Below are 19,182 nucleotides of genomic sequence, written 5' to 3'. Positions count from 1 at the left end.
AAACACAATAATGAAAATACCCATACTAGATACGTATATCATGCCTTACTACTACATTCTCTGATTCAAAAGATATAAAATAATGTAGTACAAAATCAAGTGGTGCGTGACATACTCATATGTTACAACATGTTCTGTTACTCCAGTTAAGCAAATGTTGCTTTGAAAGAAGCACACCCTGCATTAAATATAAGATGTACAAATGCATTAATGAACTCTGTGGTGGCATCAGTCATAGCTCTATACTTAAAACTGACCAGAGTTTTTCATTGAAAATCATGCAGATTCACTTAACCTTGAATATTACTCGGGGATTCATTTGGCCCATCATTCATTTTCACCTTATTCAGAATGTTGTTTTTGTTTTTTTCCCCCTAGTTTCCAGTAGGTATTTATATTTTCAAACAAAACAATGAAGCAATTTTATACATTTTTACCAGCAATCTTTCTTTTGTTACAAGTCTCAGACAAGCTGGCTTGTTAGCTTAAAATTGTCTTCACTAATCATTAACAAATTTCATGTTACCTTAGAGGTTATTCACTAAATATGTACTTTATGGAGTTTTAAAGGCATTGGCTATTGAGCTATTTCTTTAAAACCATGCTTTTCAATAACACTCACTAATGCGTATGTCAGTGAATTCAAGGCTAACAAATAATACTCAACTTATGTTTTTATTATCCTTTTAAGCTTTTTCCTATTCATCCTCTTTCATTTCTGAAAACATTGAAGTAATCTATTGAGTTACTCTTCATGCATCCCAGAACATCGTGTATTCCCTTATCTCCTTTTGGAAAAACTATCTTTCCTTTACCTTTTTCCTATTCAGTGCTTTTGCTGCTCTTTTTCTGTTCTTTTTTTTTAAAAAAAAATCATCCTGAATTATTCATCTCAAATTATCAGATTACCTGCATTCAGCTTTCACATTCTTTTATGCCACATCTTCAATTCACTTTTGAAAAGTCTCTGATTATAACAAGACCACCGGCAAACACTAAAGTCCTGTTTGTTTGCCCAGTCATTATTAGTAGATCTTACCATCATTCCTACAAAATAAGACAAAAGAAAACAAATTGAAAGACATGGAGGTACTGGAGCAGGTCCAGAGAAGGGCAACGAGGCTTGTGAAGGGCTTGGAGAATCAACCCTGTAAGTAGAGGCTAAGGAAGCTGGGGCTGTTTAGTCTGGGGAAAACGAGGCTGAGGGGAGACCTTATCGCCCTCTTCCAGTATCTGAAAGGTGCTTACAGTGAGAGTGGGGCAAGTCTCTTCTCACTGGTGACAGGACGAGGGGAAATGGCCTCAAGTTGTGCCAAGGTAAGTTTAGGATGGACATTAGGAAACACTTCTTTACAGAAAGGGTAGTCAAGTACTGGAACAGGCTCCCCAGGGAGGTAGTTCAATCGCCTCCATGGATGTGCTTAAGAGCTGTTTGGATGTGGTGTTCAGGGATATGATTTAGCAGAGGGTTGTTAGAGTTAGGGTACTATGGTTAGGTTGCGGCTGGACTTGATGATCTTCAAGGTCTTTTCCAACCTGGGTAATTCTATGATTCTATGAAATAAAACCAACAACAAATAGGTCAGTCTGTTTCTATTACTAGAGTAATAGAGGAGCCTTTCTATTTTAGATCAAGAGTAGTTTTCAAACATTGTTCAACAGTTTCAGTGTGCAGAGAAAACAGATTCTCAACCCCCTTTCAGCTTTATTTTCTGAGGTTCTGCGAGTGGAGATCTGATATCATATGTGTATGTATATATATGTCTTAGTATCTGGTCATTACCAGCATATAAAGAAGATCCGTGATTTTGCTTCTTTTATATCTCTTATTTAATGTACTTTTCCTTCTTTGTACTGAAACAAAATTGGTGGCAGTTTCCCTCCCTGAAAGGTAAATTGACGTAAAGATTTTGTAATTTGCCTGTTTTCACATAGGAAGAATATTTTCCCTGTCGAGTAGTTGATTTATTTTCCAGATCATGAGTAAATAAACCGTTATAATGGTTCTAACCATTATAACAACTCTAATTGCTAAAAAGCATTAAATTCACATCTTCTCCAAGCACCACCACCAAGTCTATTTTCAACCACAAATACTTTATCTATACATATATCTTTAATAGCAAGAGCTTCGAGTGAACTTTCTGTTCAAAATTTACATCGCAATTACACTGACCTTCCACTAGATGCCAATATATTACAGCATACAATGGGAGTCAAATCACCCCGAATCAACCATGGAGATGCTCATTCATTCTACAGACTAGATTTTATTTCTGTTATGACCGGTGATTAACAAGTTGGGAAGTATGCTTTCATTACAGACCAACCTTTGAAATCTGGGATGCAACCCTCCTATTGGGTATGTCTGAGGACTTGGAAGAGCACAATGGAGGATAAAGTCCGTGAAGCAATTGCTTGCTGATTGCCATTGCTCAAGGATGTCATATCACCATTCTTAACAGATTGCCCAAAGAAGCTGTGAATACCCCAACCCAGAGGTGCTCAAGGCTCCAGACAGCTTGATCTGTTGGGTGACAACCCTGCCCATGGCAGGGGGATGGATCTGGATGGTCCTGAAGTTCCCTTCCAACCCAAGCCATTCTATCATTATCTGACCATCGGGACAGTAGCATTCCACAGCACTCACAAATATTCAGCTGCCAAATTCTCTGATTTCTCTTTCGATTTCTGTCTAAGCTGTTTTCCCTGGCGATGACACAGGCTGGCAATGACCAGGCGCTGGCAGCAGCACCTCTGAGGACCAGAGGCAGCACAAGGCAAGTAGTCAGCTCCCTCTCACTGTAGGACCAAGCTTCAGGCAACACAACCCTCTACTCAAACCTCAGCTCCCAGCATGCACTCCCAGCTGTGATTAACCAGTTAGTGGGCATGTGACACATAGAATGCCACAGAGAAATCAATGGAACACATACTAGAACACTTTTAGCTCAAATTGCTTAAACGGTTTTATTTTTAACTCCATGCTTTATTTTAACATTGGAAAGCACTGCTTAGCTGGACTATCAAACTCAGTGTGGGAGAGTTGGGCTACCTTCCCACTTGGTATTCTGCTTACTGTTCACTGTGCTCTAAATTTACACACTGCAATTTCATTTTGATTCTGATTCAGCAATTTTATTGTGATCTCACAACCTCTTATGTAGTAATATTCTTCTTCACTTTTCAGTTTTACACATTTCGTTTGAATTCCTTTGAATGAGAGAATAATATAAAAGAGGTCACAGATCGCTACATCATATAAAAGAGGTCACAGCCTCATCAATACATTCTTAATAACAACTTTCACAATCATGGTGTTTTCACTGGCTCTGTCTGGATGCCTTTTTTCTATGATCTTTACTTTCATCTTGTTGACAATAAATATGTGCCACACTCAATTCTGGATTCCCAAATTTCATAGGTTAATCACACACCACACAGAACAACCATTTCATTTACTTAGTGAGCTGCTATGCTCAGTACTGTGGCTACACCTATATCCATCCACCAGAGATTCCCAATCTTCATTCTTTGTTCTCACAAACAATGACTGTCTATAGCTATTGCTGATATCCAGATTCGTGTTGGGACAAGAATAGCTTCCTGCATAAGCAGACAAAAAGGCTACCAACACTGTTTGAAATATAATACAATGAGGAGCAGGGAGCCTGGCAATACAGACTAGCTAAGGATATTCATGCAATACATTAAGGAGAATATAATTTGGGGATTATATGTATAGCAAGAAAAATAAACACTGAATGAAAAACTAATATTTTAAACTAAAAGATTCCTTTTAAACACTCACAGACAATGAACTACTTTAACATAGATCAAGTTCATAACCCAGCTGCAGAAAAGTATTTTATAGCTTCTGCAAATGAGACGCTCTGAGTAAGCGCACCTTGGGCCTCAGAGGAGCATCAGCAAAGAGGCTGTATTTTAGTCACTGGAGTAAGGTAAGTTAAATGCCCTCCTTTGCTGCCCTTCAGTGCTGACTGAGACAGCTGCCTTCTTCTATCTGCCATACACATTCTTTCCTCACAGATCTGTTCTTTCATAAAGGCCTCTGCCCTATCTTTGTCACTTAAAACAAAGAAGTATTCATTAACAATACATTTTCTGGCTCATGAGTTCCTAGGGTTTCTCCTCTTCTGTTTAAAAAACATATGCTGAATATATTGCACTTGTGGGCATTTTTTTAGTAAATGAACAAATAAAACAATATATTTATTACTGAAAACGAGTTTCAGATTTCAGAATATTTACACACAAGCAATTTTTTAACATAACCATCTTGGTTGGAAAAATGTCACCTTCCTCAGACAGAAAATTGTTCTTTACTTAACAATTAAGACAGTTGCAAAGATATTTCCTTAGTAATATTTCTTCCCACACAACTACACTGTCATTTATTGAAAAAGATTATAATTGTAATGGAGAAGCTCTTAAGGATGTTTTTGATAAAATAGAATGACTGAAGAAAAATCAGAGCACAGCTTCAGTTGTTGGATGGATATTTTAAATGGGTTTGAATGCAATGTAATGCTCCAGGTGTTTGCATCACCTGTTAATAGTTGATTAGAAGTTTCAGCCACATGTTATTTTGCTTCTGAATCAGTCCTAATTTGTGCAGCACGTAAATCTAACAAAGCAACCTGAATTATAACAATGTTCAATGTGATTTAAAGTAGCACTGCGTACATGCAAAATGTTAGTATTATGCTCGACATGCAAATAATCCCTTTGTTTGCATAATCCTTGAGAGTGTTGTGTTTCAGTATTTGTCTGCTTTTAGCAGACCAAAGGGCAACATAGTGATAATGCAACCTGCAGTAGCTCCTAGTAAGAAGTTATCAAAAGCTCTTGGCCTTGGCAATACCAAAGTTACCAAATGTAGACCCTAGTTATATGTAGCTCAGTTTTACTCATGTTGAATGAAATCTTCAAACAAATGGGAAGCTGCCTGCTGCTGTACCGTCCTCCTGCAATGCTCCATCACCACAGCACATACAAGCGGAAGCCCTGCAACAATTTCCTCACAGGATGTGAAAAAGGTGATGCTTGCATACCCATTCTCTGACCAAATAAATCAAAACTAAGAATTCGCAGTAAAGACTGTACCTCTTGTCTGAAGTCATTTCTTTCCATTCATTCTTCTACCCAGCCTTTCCTCCTGACCTGCTGGTCATCAGGTACATCAGTCACCAGCTCAAGTCAAGACCAATATCATACACAAGCAATATTGTCATCAAGACTAACAGTAATGCAGCTTGCCTCACACACTGTGCAAAGTAGTCACTGGTCAGTCACTGAGCAAAACAGTTTCATTCAGTGAACTGCAGGTGGGGCTTTCTCTCCTTCACATATGCACACTTGCCAAATCCTGAAATCCTTCCACCTCATGCCCAAACCAGAGTGGGTTTTGGTTTGCAACATGTTTGCCTGAAGTTCTGATTTAATAATTTTCAGTAATTTTTCATTCATGTATCTGTCAATCTTCACCTGTGCAAATACCTGCTTGTGATGATGGTACTTCTCTAACCCAGGAACCTCCCGGAAAAGCTTGCTCAGCTATCATCTTCACATCCCCCATTATAGGGTGCAGCTCAATCTTCACCTGTGCAGGTGCTACTCCAGCTGACCTTTAGGGACCCTGACTTGCCAGAGGAAACAAAAGCTGTGCTATTTTAGCTGTAGTGTTTTGTTGGATCCTCGACTCTTCTTTCAGTCTCTTTTAATTACTGATGAGTTCAAACCTCAAATGCATTATCATCCCCTAACAGATAAGTCTGCTTTTTCCCCCATGTAACATGCATATTCCTAGAAGATCCTACTTTAATGCTTTGCTGTGTTTTCTGTGTATATGTGTAAGTCAGTAGGAAGCATAGGTTTACAGATCCAGATCAGTGATCCAGAAGGTATTCCTACCTTTTACTGCACAGCAAGGTGCTGCATATTTTACTTCCAGTTCCCTTGTTTGCCTCCTGCCTTGTTTGCCTCCTGCCTCTGTTGTCTCAGATGTGCACAATGATAAACGTAGATAAGGACTGCATGTTTTGCTAATTATCTGAACAAGCCAGTGAGACGCTTAGGTCTGTCATAGCAGAATTGCTTTGCACTTCTAGTAATTCCTTGGCATAGTACATGTCAGAGAAATAGAAAAAAAGGAAAGGAATTTTTTTTCTGCTCGCAGTTGCAGCTGCCTGGGGCAGTTCCCTGCTGCTCTGAGCAGCGGTCCCCCTGCAGCAGCTGTTTGCACGGAATGAAGCTGCGAGTGCTTGAAGAATAGGGCGAGGCTGCAGTATTTGGCAAGGCTGCATTGCTGACGCTTCCAGACAGTTCTAGCTCCCTCTCGTGGAGAATCAGCCGCAGGAAACGCTTTCCTTATGAACAAGACTCACTAGTTACGTACTGATACATTCCTGGCTCTAAAACGTGCAATTCCCACTTTCCACATGCCGATTTCAGCTCTTCCCCAGCTCCACTGCCACGGGCCAGGCTCCAGCTGAGGAAATGGAAGACCCCTTCTTCCACAGCTCTGCCCTGGCACTCAGAACCCAGCCAGGTGCCAACTTCCTTCAGGAGAAACTGAACCCACACAGCTCTCCCGAGGGCAGTATTTGTGCTTCTTCCCTGTGTTTTCTTTCTGAACTGTTCCAAATATCATTCAGAGTAGATGCTGTAAGGAAACAGTTGATGCCACATGCAAAAGTAATACCCACTCCCATGTACTTCCTTCTAATTTCCATTCAGCTCTCCATGGATGCATAAAATATGAAGATGACATCACCATAACGAGTCCTCATGTTTATTCAATGGTCCATCATGATCCTGGACCCCTTTCTTTGTTAAACAGTGGAAAAAAGCAAAGTAAAACAAGAATCAGGGATATGAAAAAGCATCATAAACAGTAGGGATCTCACACACCTTCCCCACAGAATTGTGGATGTAGTCCAGATCCAATACAAAAATAATTCTGATCTGAAACTTCCATACTAGAAAAATCCAACAGAAATAATAAACATATTTTAAAAACTCACGTTAATTAAGGATGATATAGTGGAAATACATCTTCACAGAAACACACAATCATAGAATGGCCTGGTTTGACAAGGACCACAATTATCAAGTTTCAACCCCACTAATATGTGCAGGGTCGCCAACCACCAGACCAGGCTGCCCAGAGCCACATGAAGCCTGGCCTTGAATGCCTTCAGGGATGGGGCATCCACAACCTCCTTGGGCAACTTGTTCCAGTGCGTCACCACCCTCTGTGTGAAAAACTTCCTTCAAAAATCTAACCTAAACCTCCTGTCTCAGTTTTAAACCATTCCCCCTTGTCCTCATAAACTTTTTTTTTTTTTTTTGTTATGTATTTTATATCCATGTTAATTTTCAGAACAACAATTACTCTTTGAAAAGAATCTGATTAGTAATAGCAAGAATCTGCAGAAGCAGCAACAGAGCTTTGTAAACTACAACTTGATTGCATTGCAGTTTTTTTAACTTGTGTTTCCAGTGTCTTGTTTCAGTATTCTGAAGCAATTCACAATCAGTAAATTCACATTCACCAGGAATTTACCCTCATGCTCCAGCAAACTGAAAGAAATGAGTGCAGACAGCTCATGCTGCACAGGTTTTTATTTTTTCATTTTTATTTGACAATTAAATATATATATATATATATATATATATATATATATATAATAGCATTAAAAAAAAATACAATACAGAACAAAACAACAACAACAAAAACAAGCCAAAATGATCAAACTAAAAAGTGCCTCCATATTCTAGCCTTGAACATAAAAACAAGTAACATGCAAAATCTCCCACAACTTAACCAAAACATGCAGGAGGCTTATTACAGTAATGCCAGAACCCATGGATGTGTCTTGTTGAAAACTATACAGCTCTGGGCCAAGACAATATTTTATGTGTACACAAGAAATCAAATTAAAGCCTAATTGCTTGTAACTATGCAACCATTGACTATTAGATGAGTAATCAATCCTAGGACACAAAGAGTAAGCATAACAGACAGTTACCACTCAGCCCTTTAGATAATCCTTAAAACCAAGGAGTCACTTCTCTCTTCTGGAAACTTCTCTTTTTATCTAGTAGCTTCAAAAAACCATGCCAGGTAGATTTGTGCAGCTTTGTTAAATCAATCCCTGCTGATAATTACGTAGGGGATACAAGAATTGCAGAACTTCAGGGCTTGGAAGGGACCTCAGGAAATCATTGACTCCAGCTCCTTGCTAAAGCAGGTACCCTACAATAGGTCGCATAGGTAGGCATCCAGACAGGTCTTGAATATCTCCATAGAAGGAGACCACACAACCTCTCTGGGCAACCTGTTCCACTTCTCTGTCATCCTTACAGTGAAAAAGCTCTTCCACATGTTGGTATGGAAATTCCTATGTTCAAATTTTAAGCCATTACTCCATGTCCTATTGCTAAACACCACCAAGAACAGCATGAATGTTTGTGCCAAAACAAACAAACAAACAAAAACAACACACACACACACACACACACAAAAAAAAACCAAACAACGACAACAACAAAAGGTGAATATGTGACACAGAATTTAATGTATGAAATCTTTTCTAAAGCACAGAACTGAGAGGTTCTCTGCCCCACTAGTCACAGAACTGGGCAGGACCAGCCCGTAAACCATTGACAGAGGTACTACTGGGTGGTTATACTGCCTCTGCTGCAACCTCCTGGCCAGAGGAGGCTGTGTAAGCATTTTCATATTGTTACGCTTCTTTGGATCTTTTTCTCTCTGAATTACTATAGCCTAAACCCTTCTCCTAATGGAAGCTGCTCCAGAAATTTGTTTTCTTCCTTGATGAACAGACATCTTCCAGTGTCTAGCCTGAAGTCACTTGCAAGGTATTTACACACATTTGTACCAGTATTAGTCATCCTTTAGCTTATCTAGCTAATCCCATTGTGTTCAGCCTGTAGATTTGCCTATGAATAACAACCCTTTTGTCTTTATTTGGTAGGCTGATCAGCCTCTTTTTTTTTTGCACCAGAGGATTTCTGTCCCCATAATGACAAGTGTCTACACTGGTTCATGTCATCACTTACTCTTCATGACCCACCTTCTAGATCTGTTTCAATAGTGCCTTACCACTAATATTTCCTCTCTTCACAGGAAATATCTCTCCTGATGATCTGCCAATTATATCTGCACTTTTTTTTTTTTTTTTTTTTTTTTTTTTTTTCCTCTCTACTAATAGAACAAGTCATACAAGGTCCCCGGCAAGAAAACAAAACCAAGCACAAGAAAACAAAACCAAGCAATCCATCTACAGAACACTTTAGACGTCTGTACCAGTGAAAGAAACGTGGGAAATTGAGTGCAAGAACTACCTATGCCAACAAGCATTGCTAAGAATGGATGGAGTAATTCACATAGATTGGCTGAGCTGGGAGAAAAGACATGCCACTGCTCTGTGCCAACAGACCACGTGCTCCACACCCTGGCTACACGTGGATAATGGAAGATGCACAAGCTGGAAGTGTCCAGGTAAAGGTGAAGATAAACACTAGCTGCATATCCTGTGCATCTTCCTACTGAAATTCTGTGCATATCTCCATTCATCTGTCCTCCAAACCACCATGGTAATCAAGACTATTTTCAATATTTACCCTGTCCTTCAGCATCCTTCCAGTCCCACAGCATCTGAGAACTCCATAGCACACTCTCTATCACTTAACCACTAAAGAAAATACAGGTATTAAGCCCAGAAAGGGCCCCAAAAGCTATTATACTTTTTAGACAGTATTCTCAGTGGCAAGGTTGTTTAAAATTGAATTTGAGGTCTTGCATTCAGCTAGTTTGTATATTAAGTTGGCCATATCTCTCTTGCCCATTTACTGTATGAATCTGGTATGAAACAGTACCAGAATCTCTAATAATGACGAGACAGATTGAATTTACTGCTTCCTGCCTGTCCAAAAGACCTGTTATCCTCTGAAAGAAGGAAATAATATTGGTTTGACATGACTTTTTGACTGCAATTCATTTATTTTGTTCTTACATGTACTTAATGGGTGTTTGGAATTTTTATTCCAGCATTTATTTGAAAATTTGAGTTACAAGACTTGTCTACAGTTGCGAATCCCAACTTTCATTGTGTCTTTCCCTTCTCCCTCTTTCTTTCTACGATGATTATTTACAAGCCAGTGACAGAATAAAACCAAACAACTAATACCCAGCTGAAATTAACACTGTTCACATGAAGTCTAGAAGATTACCCTTCCCAAACAATTTAAAAGGAATATGTTAAAATAACTTGTAAAAAAAAATCTGTTCATATTTTGTGCAAGGGTGCATGAGATTCCGTAGTTTAAAAATGGGAAGAATGGACAGTGGGAACAGGAAGAGAACCATATGAATATATTAAAATATGATGGTTACACTAAATAAAATTGTAAAAAAAAAAAAAAAAAAAAGACATTGATATTATATAATTCATTTAATAGCATATTTTTTGTTTTCTGTTCTCATTTCTGAATGAAATAATGGAATAGTGAAACACTTCTAAACCCCGCATTCTCAAATGTAGATCTCAGAGTAGTTTGAGAAAGGAAAGACTTGGCTGAAATCAGAGATGTGACAGAAATCTGTACCTCCAAACAGATGTGTGGTCTTTGACAATTTATAATCTTTTTCTTTATGCTTGCTATTTCATGTCTTTACTGCCTCTTTCCTGGAAGCTACTCAGTTTGCATCCTTCCCTCCTATATCTTTTGAACACAAACAAAATTTTTAACTATCACTGACAGCTTGTCACCTTTCTCCCAAGAACTCATACTGAGAAATGCTGATCTTGTGTTATGTCAAAAACTAAAGTAAGCCACTTTTTGTTGTTGTTTTTTGTTTTGTTTTCTCTTCTTTTCTTGTAAAATAAGCTGAACATCTATAAGCAACTCTGGTGAATGAGGTTGAAGTACTGAAAACCACTTTTATTTATACCATTTTCCTCTCATTAAAATTCTCTGTTATTTAATCCCTTATAAAGAGGAGGGAAATTCTTTCCCCTTTCATGAGAACCTGGAGCCCAGAGTCAGCAGGACAATGACCCATCCTCACTCAGCTCAAGAATCCCTACCAAGAACCCTGACTTGTCAAGCATGTGCAATACACGGAACTTGTACATGACTACCCTACTTCTTCTAACTACTTGTCACTGCAGTTTTTGACTTTATCTCAAAATAAAGTCCCCTCATGTTATTTATTCTACATCTTGCTATTTTTCTGCCTCTGTTCTTTCTCTAGTGTTGAGTTCAGAAACTCTGGCCTTATGTTTTGCCTCCAGTTTTCACGCTGAAGAGCTTGAAAACTACTACACCATGCAGACGTGACTATGCAGGCAGAAACTCAGCATCTTGGAATTTTACTTGCACAAAACAATCTTCACCAATTATGCTGATGAAAATCTATTCAAAATGCTTTCATGTATTAGGCAAAAATGATACCATGCCACACCCCTGAAGAAAATGAAATGAGTGTACTAAATAAGAATAAAAAAACCCAAACAATCCTGAGAGAAAACATGCAAAAATGCAAATAAAAATCACACAAAATTAATGGTTTATTTAGGTTTGTTCTTTTGCTTTTTTATTAAGGAAAAACCCTGGCGTGACTGTACTTTCACTGAGGGTAGGGGATTGCCCTTATTTAATATTAGGATGGAAGCACTCAAAAGCTTTTATCACAGGGGCTGTTCCTCAACAGAGCTCACCACCTCCATTTGCAGATTACATAAGACTGACATCTACCCTGCAGAACCACTGGAGATACTATTTGGTAAACTCTCAGTGTCTGGAGCAGTGCCCGCACAACATCATCTGACAGCTGTCCTAAGGACACCAGCAAGTGCTCTGCAGACCAGCCACTCCAAAAGCCTTCAGTGAGCAAATATTTAGAGCATTTGTGTCTACAAAGATGCTTTCTTAGTACATTTTTTAAACCCACATATTAACTCTTTGGTGAGACCTGAAGGCTTAAAAAGGGCTCAAGAAAAGAGTATTTCAACAGCAACTCCTTTAAAACTCTGCCAAATTCATACATGCATTATCCACATATGCACATAGATACAGATACATGCTCGTAAATGTTATATATAATAATTCCTCAGGGCAATGCAGACCTGGACACAAAACCATGAGAGCACTATGATGTCATTCACTTACGACCTTTTGTGTTTAGAAAAGGGCAAATGACTTCTGCATCTGCTCTGTCAGGAGGAACCATCAAGCAGAATTGTACAATTCTTCTAGGACACTTCACAAATACTGCCAAGCTTTGCTTCTGCACATAGCAGTCGTACAATGCCAAATAGAGAAAACAGAATCAGATAGACCAGGACTGAACTATACGTGGTTTTCTTTGTGCATTGGGTTGGCTGCAAACTGCCAGGTTTCATAATTCTCTCTTTCACGCTGATTATCTGGTGCACAACAAAGTAGTTTCATATTAAAGTCTCTTCTTCTTTGTGGTGTTCATACAGTATGTTTTCCCTGTGGTCTAATTCTGAAAGGTGCTTTCCAGAGCTACCTCCAATAATTACCACATTATTGCATGACCTAGTGCTAAAAGAAAGCAAACCATTTTGCAAATGTCTGAATAATGCTTGGCATATTAGGGAACTTCAGTCCACTTGGAAGGAATTAATAGTTGTCAAAATACTACAAAAAGTCATCTGGTCTATTTACGAAGCACATAATACTTCAGAATATGAGTTAAGAAGCTCCATGGAACAGGAAGCCACTGTGTTATAATCTCAAATAAACACCATCGTTAATAAAAATTCTGAAATTACACAGTGTATGCTTTATAATTACCATATTAAACTAGGCATCCATTAAAGATGGCTTCTGCCAATTACCTGCTGTAGTGTGCAATGTGTAAACGTCAGCCACTTAAATTTTCAAATACAGCTGATTTTATCAGAGCACAGTATTTGATGTAATCCCCTGAACATGTTTTGTAGCTAACAAGAAGGTAAACATGTCCATGCAGAATTTATCAATACTGTCTCCCCAGACTGCCAAGTTTCAGCTGGTATGTATTGACCAAAATCTGTTACGCTAAACAAGCATTATGTAACGTGGCTCCCTCAAACACTGAGTGGGCTCCTCCTACCTAAATTAGGAGATTGAAGATAAGCTCTGGCAGGCATTCACAGTTTTAGAGATGGGAATAAGGATATAGCCTCATTTTTGCAAGTTGCTCAATTTAGGTAGCTTTCTTAGTTAAAGACCTACTCAGAATTTTCATTACATTGAAAAATGTATTTAAGACATCCCAAGCATGATTTTAGTCATGATCAAAACCAAATTCTACAATGAAGTTGGTGGTCAAAAGCAAAAAGCTTACTTATTGTGAAAATCTTTTTCCTTCTCAGTTCAGCTCTTGTCCTATCAAAGCATCTGGAATAAGATGGGGTGTTGAGATGTACAATTATTCCCTTCAATTCAAAAATAAAGGTGCTCTACAACACCCAGTATTAATCAATACCGATGTTTCAGAGTTCAGAATATTTTTGCTTACTGACCTGTTTCACTTGAACATCCACCAGAAATAATAGACAAGTGTCACAAATAATCCTTCTGGTTTCTAGCACATCATATCCCATAATTACCTTTTACTTCTGTGAAACGGTGGAGTATTATTTCACAGAACTGCAGAGCAATTCTTTGGCATAAGAGGGAAATGATCTCATAGTGAAAAAATAATTCTATCTGCATGCTCTTTGTTTCATGTCAGAGAGGGGTTCTTAGTAGTAGTAATTCTGTGTGGGTGGTCACCACATGAATTGTAGAGACAGTACTTAGTGACCATGGCACCATGCTGCAGCATTTAACTGTTTAACTGCTGTGGTGCATGCAGTTTGATTCTATTAGCATCACACTTAGCAGTTTATCGGTCTGCAGACCAAATCATCCACTTTTCAACATCAACCCTCCTAATGATCCTACCCTTTTCAGATACTTTATTCAGAAGTACATATCTCAAAAATCAATCTCTACTCACACTCAAAAATTTGGTTGTATTCCAGATTGCACAGAAAGAAGAAAGAAAACAAAATCCTCATCAACTACTGAAAAGGAGGAAAGGTTATCAGATTGCATGGGACAAAATATCTATTACATGAGACAGAGTATGCAAGTATTTTCATCACATGCAACTCCTTTCCTTTGGCCCTACCTCTGTAGAGTAATTAATTACCTTTCATGAGCTGTGACCATGTGCTTTTGATGCTGATTAGGAGCAGAGCTCGCTCTTTCCCATCCTACAGCAAGGAGTTTCAAACTGAGGGAAAGACACCCTTTGACATCTGCGTGCATAGGCAGAAAGTGTCAAAAATGGATAAATATCTGCAAAAGCCAGCACTAACATATCCTACAGCTGACAGATCACATCAAGCTTTAACTGAAACACTAGAAATGCTTGGCATGGAATCATGCCAGTTTTTCTCCCACTCATGCGTAGATAGAGTGAACAAGTTGCATACATCTTAACAAGTATTTGTCTTCCTTTCAGAAGTCAACCAGGCTTTTTTTACTTTACTTTTCCTAAGCTTTTCTTTTCAGTAATACTGTCATTCTTAGAACAGACATGCCTTTCATCAGTTTAACAGTTAAGTGACAAAGAATGAAGCAAAAGACAAGAAGCAATTGGATCACCAGTTTTACATAAAATCGAAACTAAGCATTGCTGCTGTCCAGCCTAACATGCTCTAGCCCACTTCCTGCCCTCCAAGTAACCCTGAATAGTAATAAAAGCTTTTTAATCTATCTATCTATCTATCTATCTATCTATCTATCTATCTATCTATCTATCTATCTATCTATCTATCTATCTATATTTAAATACAGAATGCTTTGCAAGATACATGATGATAGAAGCTAGAGCTATCAATCTTAATGAAACTTGCTTTATTCACATGTAGTATGAAACTCTTTAGTGCTTATCACAGAGATTTCCTTGATTAATAATAGTTGCCATGATTCCCAGTCCTCACTTCCAGAAGTACTTACAAATTTTAAGAAATGGGTTATTTATTTTTGTAAAGCATGAATGCTGCTGGGAAAAACAGTGGCCAGGTTTCCCCCAGAGATCAAGGGATCCTATTAATTTGATTCTCTTGGAGCCAAAGTGTCCTCCATCCCTGACTGCACCCTTAGCTTTTCCTGACTGCCTAGATTATAGCCTTCCAGAAAACACTACGTGATTTGTAAAAGAGTGCAGAAGAAGGACCTACGTATGCTATACATGCCAACGAACCCTTTCCAACCTTCTTGAGGTACACCTCAAACTTGACTTACCATTTTGCTTACTTGTTGTATAAGCACCGCCAGCAATAGGTGCCTTGGCACTCACCTCACACAGCATGACCAAAGCTTATCCAGAGCAATACACGGAGAACTACCTGGTTGAGAGACTACAGTGACCACCATCTTACTGCTCCTCTCTTCCTCCTCTGATTAGCAGACAAACATGGATATGCAATTTAACAAGCAAAAACCTGTGCAGGAACTGTCTGGGGATGACATCCATGATGCCAAACCAACCCTGAACATTCATATAATTTTATTCTTTTATTGTAAAACATCTTCACATGTTTGTTTGTTTTTTTTCACATGCAACAATGCCAATGCGCTACAGGAGGACAAAGTGCTAAGCGGTGACTCCATCATCTACTAGACACACAGTCCCAGCTGTTACCCCTAGGGCTGTCAGCACGGACAAGTCATGAACTGAGCCTGACTCTATCCCACCCAGCCACCAGCCCATCTCCTGTCAAAACATCTGGGCTCTCATCTGTGTCTCATTCTTCCTCTGCAGAAGTATTTTATCACCAGGCTACTCCTCTAGCAGGCTACTTACGGAGAGCTGGATAGAGCAAAAGCCTGTTCAAAGATGATCTTCAACCTCTTCTTAATTGGTGCTGTACAGGGAAAGTAAGTCCTTCCCCACTTTCTTGCTGTTTGTTAGATTTAGTTTTTGTTTGTTTGTTGGTTGGTTTGGGTTTTGGATTTTTTTGATTGGTTGTTGACCTTAAAAAAAAAAAAAAAAGAAAAAAAAAAAAAAGAACTATTTTACAAGAAATATTAATCAGGCATATTTATGATGTTCAGAGTTGCAGCTCTGTGCCCAGAGATCCTGAAAACTGGGATGGGAAGGTTGTCACACCCCAGTTTCCTCTGAACACCAGCCACCTGTGAGAGTACTTCATTCTCAGCACTCTCAGGCTGGCATATCAGGGCATGCATCCCCAGTGCACGCCCTGGGTGCAGGGCTGAAGGAGGATGGAAGGAATCCCTGATTAACTAATAAGTTTGTTTTCCAGTTGCTCTGGCCCTCTCCTGGCTTTGCATATTCTATTGGTTTCTCCTAGGGCATTCATCCAACCTTTGCTCTAGCAACTCTAACACTGAAAGTTTGAAGCTTTTTGAAGTGGCTCTAGAAAAGGCAGAACAGATTTGACCAGCACCTGAAGAATCTGGGAGATAGGTATCCCACTGAAGGCATCTCATTTGCTTCTTTATTTAATGTCTCAAGGAAAATGCTCTGATCAGTTTCTGAAGCTCATGTTGGAAATACCTCCTGGGCAGGGATCAGAAGGATGTTGTTTTCCCTCAATTTCTGGACTGCCTGAGTATTAGACCTTCGTCTTGGTTTTAGCTGGGCTTGAAATTTCACTAGAGGATGTATTGTTCATTGGCAGTGGAAAGATTCTTTGCAGATCAATGGATAGTAAGACAACTTATGAAAGAGCTAGAGAGGCAGGTTTTCAGCAATGTAAGCTTGATTCCAGCACCTGCTTTCGGATCATTCTAGGACCTTTCTCAGATGGCTTTTAGATGATTATAGGAATCTTGTTACATGAGGAACACGGATTCCAACCAGTGTGAATACAAAGGACAGAACAGGAAGAAGCTAATAATCTTTCAACAAGCAAAGTGGAAAAGCCAACAGCTGCTGGCACGTTACAAATAGTAGACAATTGCTGGTACACTCACATGCCAAAGTCCACGGAGAACCTAACCCAAGAGTGATTAGTCCTTGAGAGACAGAGTCCAGCTGGTCATGATGACAGCAGCACCCATACACCAGTACCAGAACATGTGGTACTTTCTGTATCTTGTCTTCTGACTCACTTCCCTAGAACCTCTTTTAAGAACACAAACCCAGGAAGGTCCCATATCTTCTGATTACCAAAATAATAATATCGGTGAGCTCTGATTATAGCCTACAGGCTCTTCCTAGAGAGGAGGTTTACATGCCAAGGAAATGGAAGAGACCAAAGTCTGAGCTTCTGCTCTACTGAATGCTCCACTCTAAATTCATGAAAGCAGATGCTTGGAGTTTTGATCAATATATATCCATAAAGAACTAGGGAAAAGGTTTTGCCCAGGTTCACATGGGTATCAGCACTGGGTAATGTTTACATTCAGACAAGACCCTTTTAAGTAGACCAGGGGACAAGGAATCCTGAGTTGCAGCAGAATAATTTCAAGAAGGTTGTAATATAGATTTGAGACTGATGTTTTGTCCAGAAGTACCCCAAGTATGGGTGATCTAGAAGTAAAAGCAATGCCTTAATAGCTCTTAAAAGAAACATAAAAATACTGGGGCACTTGGATCACATTCTAGGGTGCTCCTCAATGACAACTGAAGATGTTGCACTTGATACCATGATGTCCACAGGACTTTGCCTCTATGGAATAAGATGCATCAACTCCACAGCTTTCTAAAGCCACTCCTGATTTAGGAGCACAGGTTGCTAGTAAGGGGAAAAAAAGGCCTACATTCACCCCACTGCAACACCCACTTATCCCTTTTAAGTGTCACAGTCCTGTGGTCTTACCTAGACACATTTCTGCTGGCTTGCTCACAGTCATGCCCTAATCTTAGCCATACACAGGAAAAGGCACCAAACTGCATCATCTGCTTCAGACAAGATAACAGACAACACTGGGTGTGACATGCACAGAAAACTCCACAACTTCGCATGACCCATATAAAAATACATCAAATAAAACCAGCAACAAAATTGAATTATTTTTATTTTTTTTCTGAGAAATGGCCTGTGAATTAATAGCAAGGTATTTTTCCTCCCAAAACTGTATGGCCCAGAAATCAAACAAATAAACCAGGGATGAGAAATAGGAGATGCAGAGGATATTTGTTCAATATTTATAGCAAAAAACTAGTCTAAAAACTGATGATTCAGGAAACCTGTTTTATAGATACACTACCTTCAAAGTGACTCAAATCTTCAAAGAAAAGTGATGCATTCTAGAATGTTTCCAAAATCACAATGTCTTATTAAAAACAGAGTAAATGTGATGTGAGGGAAGGAGAGTTTGGGAGATCACATTTAGCTGTGGTTATTCATTATTGTTTTAAAAAATTAAACTGTAGAATATTTTGAGAAAAAATTCTGAATTTCACATAATAAAATTAAAAAGCTGGTGTTGATCAATCATTTCTTCCTCTTACAACAGAATTTGGCCCATTTTTTGTAGGTTAGAACAATGTAAAGCTCTTTACACATTTTCATTTCAGGCCAACTGATATCTTTGAGAACCCGTGATGCTGTCACCTTTGCTGAAGAAAAGAAGATGAATGAGACACTGAAGGTCTCAAACACTACTGAACAAGCACCCACATATCCATTCACTGTTTCAAAATGAGCCCTTTAAAATGCTTCAAATGAAGCAAAAACTACAGTATCTGTAATAAGAGTATCTGCTCTTATTACGAAATGCATTTGCTACATCTTCAGGTGATATTTAAATAAACTTTCTCTCACAAAAAAGATATTCAAGTCTCAGCGTGAACCACTGGCTTTGACTTGCCAAGTGGTGTTTATTGGATATTTTCCATTAGCACAGCATATTTTGACTGTAATTTTGTGTCCTCCTTTACACTCCTCTCCCATTCTATGCACATATCTATCTACCATTCACTTTAAACGATAAAGAAAGGCACATTTGTAAACAGGATCTTGAAAAAAGATATGTGTTTGCAGGTATTCTAGGGTAATTGCAAACAGACACGAAAAAGTCAGAAACATTCTAAGCTTCAAAATGCAGATGCTCCATTTTCAGCTAAGTTTCAGACGTGCAAACAAAACTTTT

General features: G+C 38.8%; 1 long non-coding RNA gene across 4 annotated transcripts in view; it reads right to left on the bottom strand.

The window, feature by feature from the left end:
- Positions 1-19,182, bottom strand: part of LOC107310327 — a 94,476-nt gene that overhangs the window by 68,789 nt on the left and 6,505 nt on the right. Inside the window, exon 3 of one of the 4 annotated variants that reach the window (XR_001553560.2) lies at positions 11,408-16,092. The exons of the other annotated variants lie outside the window; for them this stretch is intronic. This is a non-coding gene — a long non-coding RNA (uncharacterized LOC107310327). Of the gene's footprint in view, positions 1-11,407; positions 16,093-19,182 lie in introns of those variants that run through there. 4 annotated transcript variants of the gene reach the window in all.

Source organism: Coturnix japonica, chromosome 2, assembly GCF_001577835.2.
Source record: "Coturnix japonica isolate 7356 chromosome 2, Coturnix japonica 2.1, whole genome shotgun sequence".
Classification (NCBI taxonomy): Eukaryota; Metazoa; Chordata; class Aves; order Galliformes; family Phasianidae; genus Coturnix; species Coturnix japonica.
This window is presented reverse-complemented; position numbering and strand designations above follow the sequence as displayed.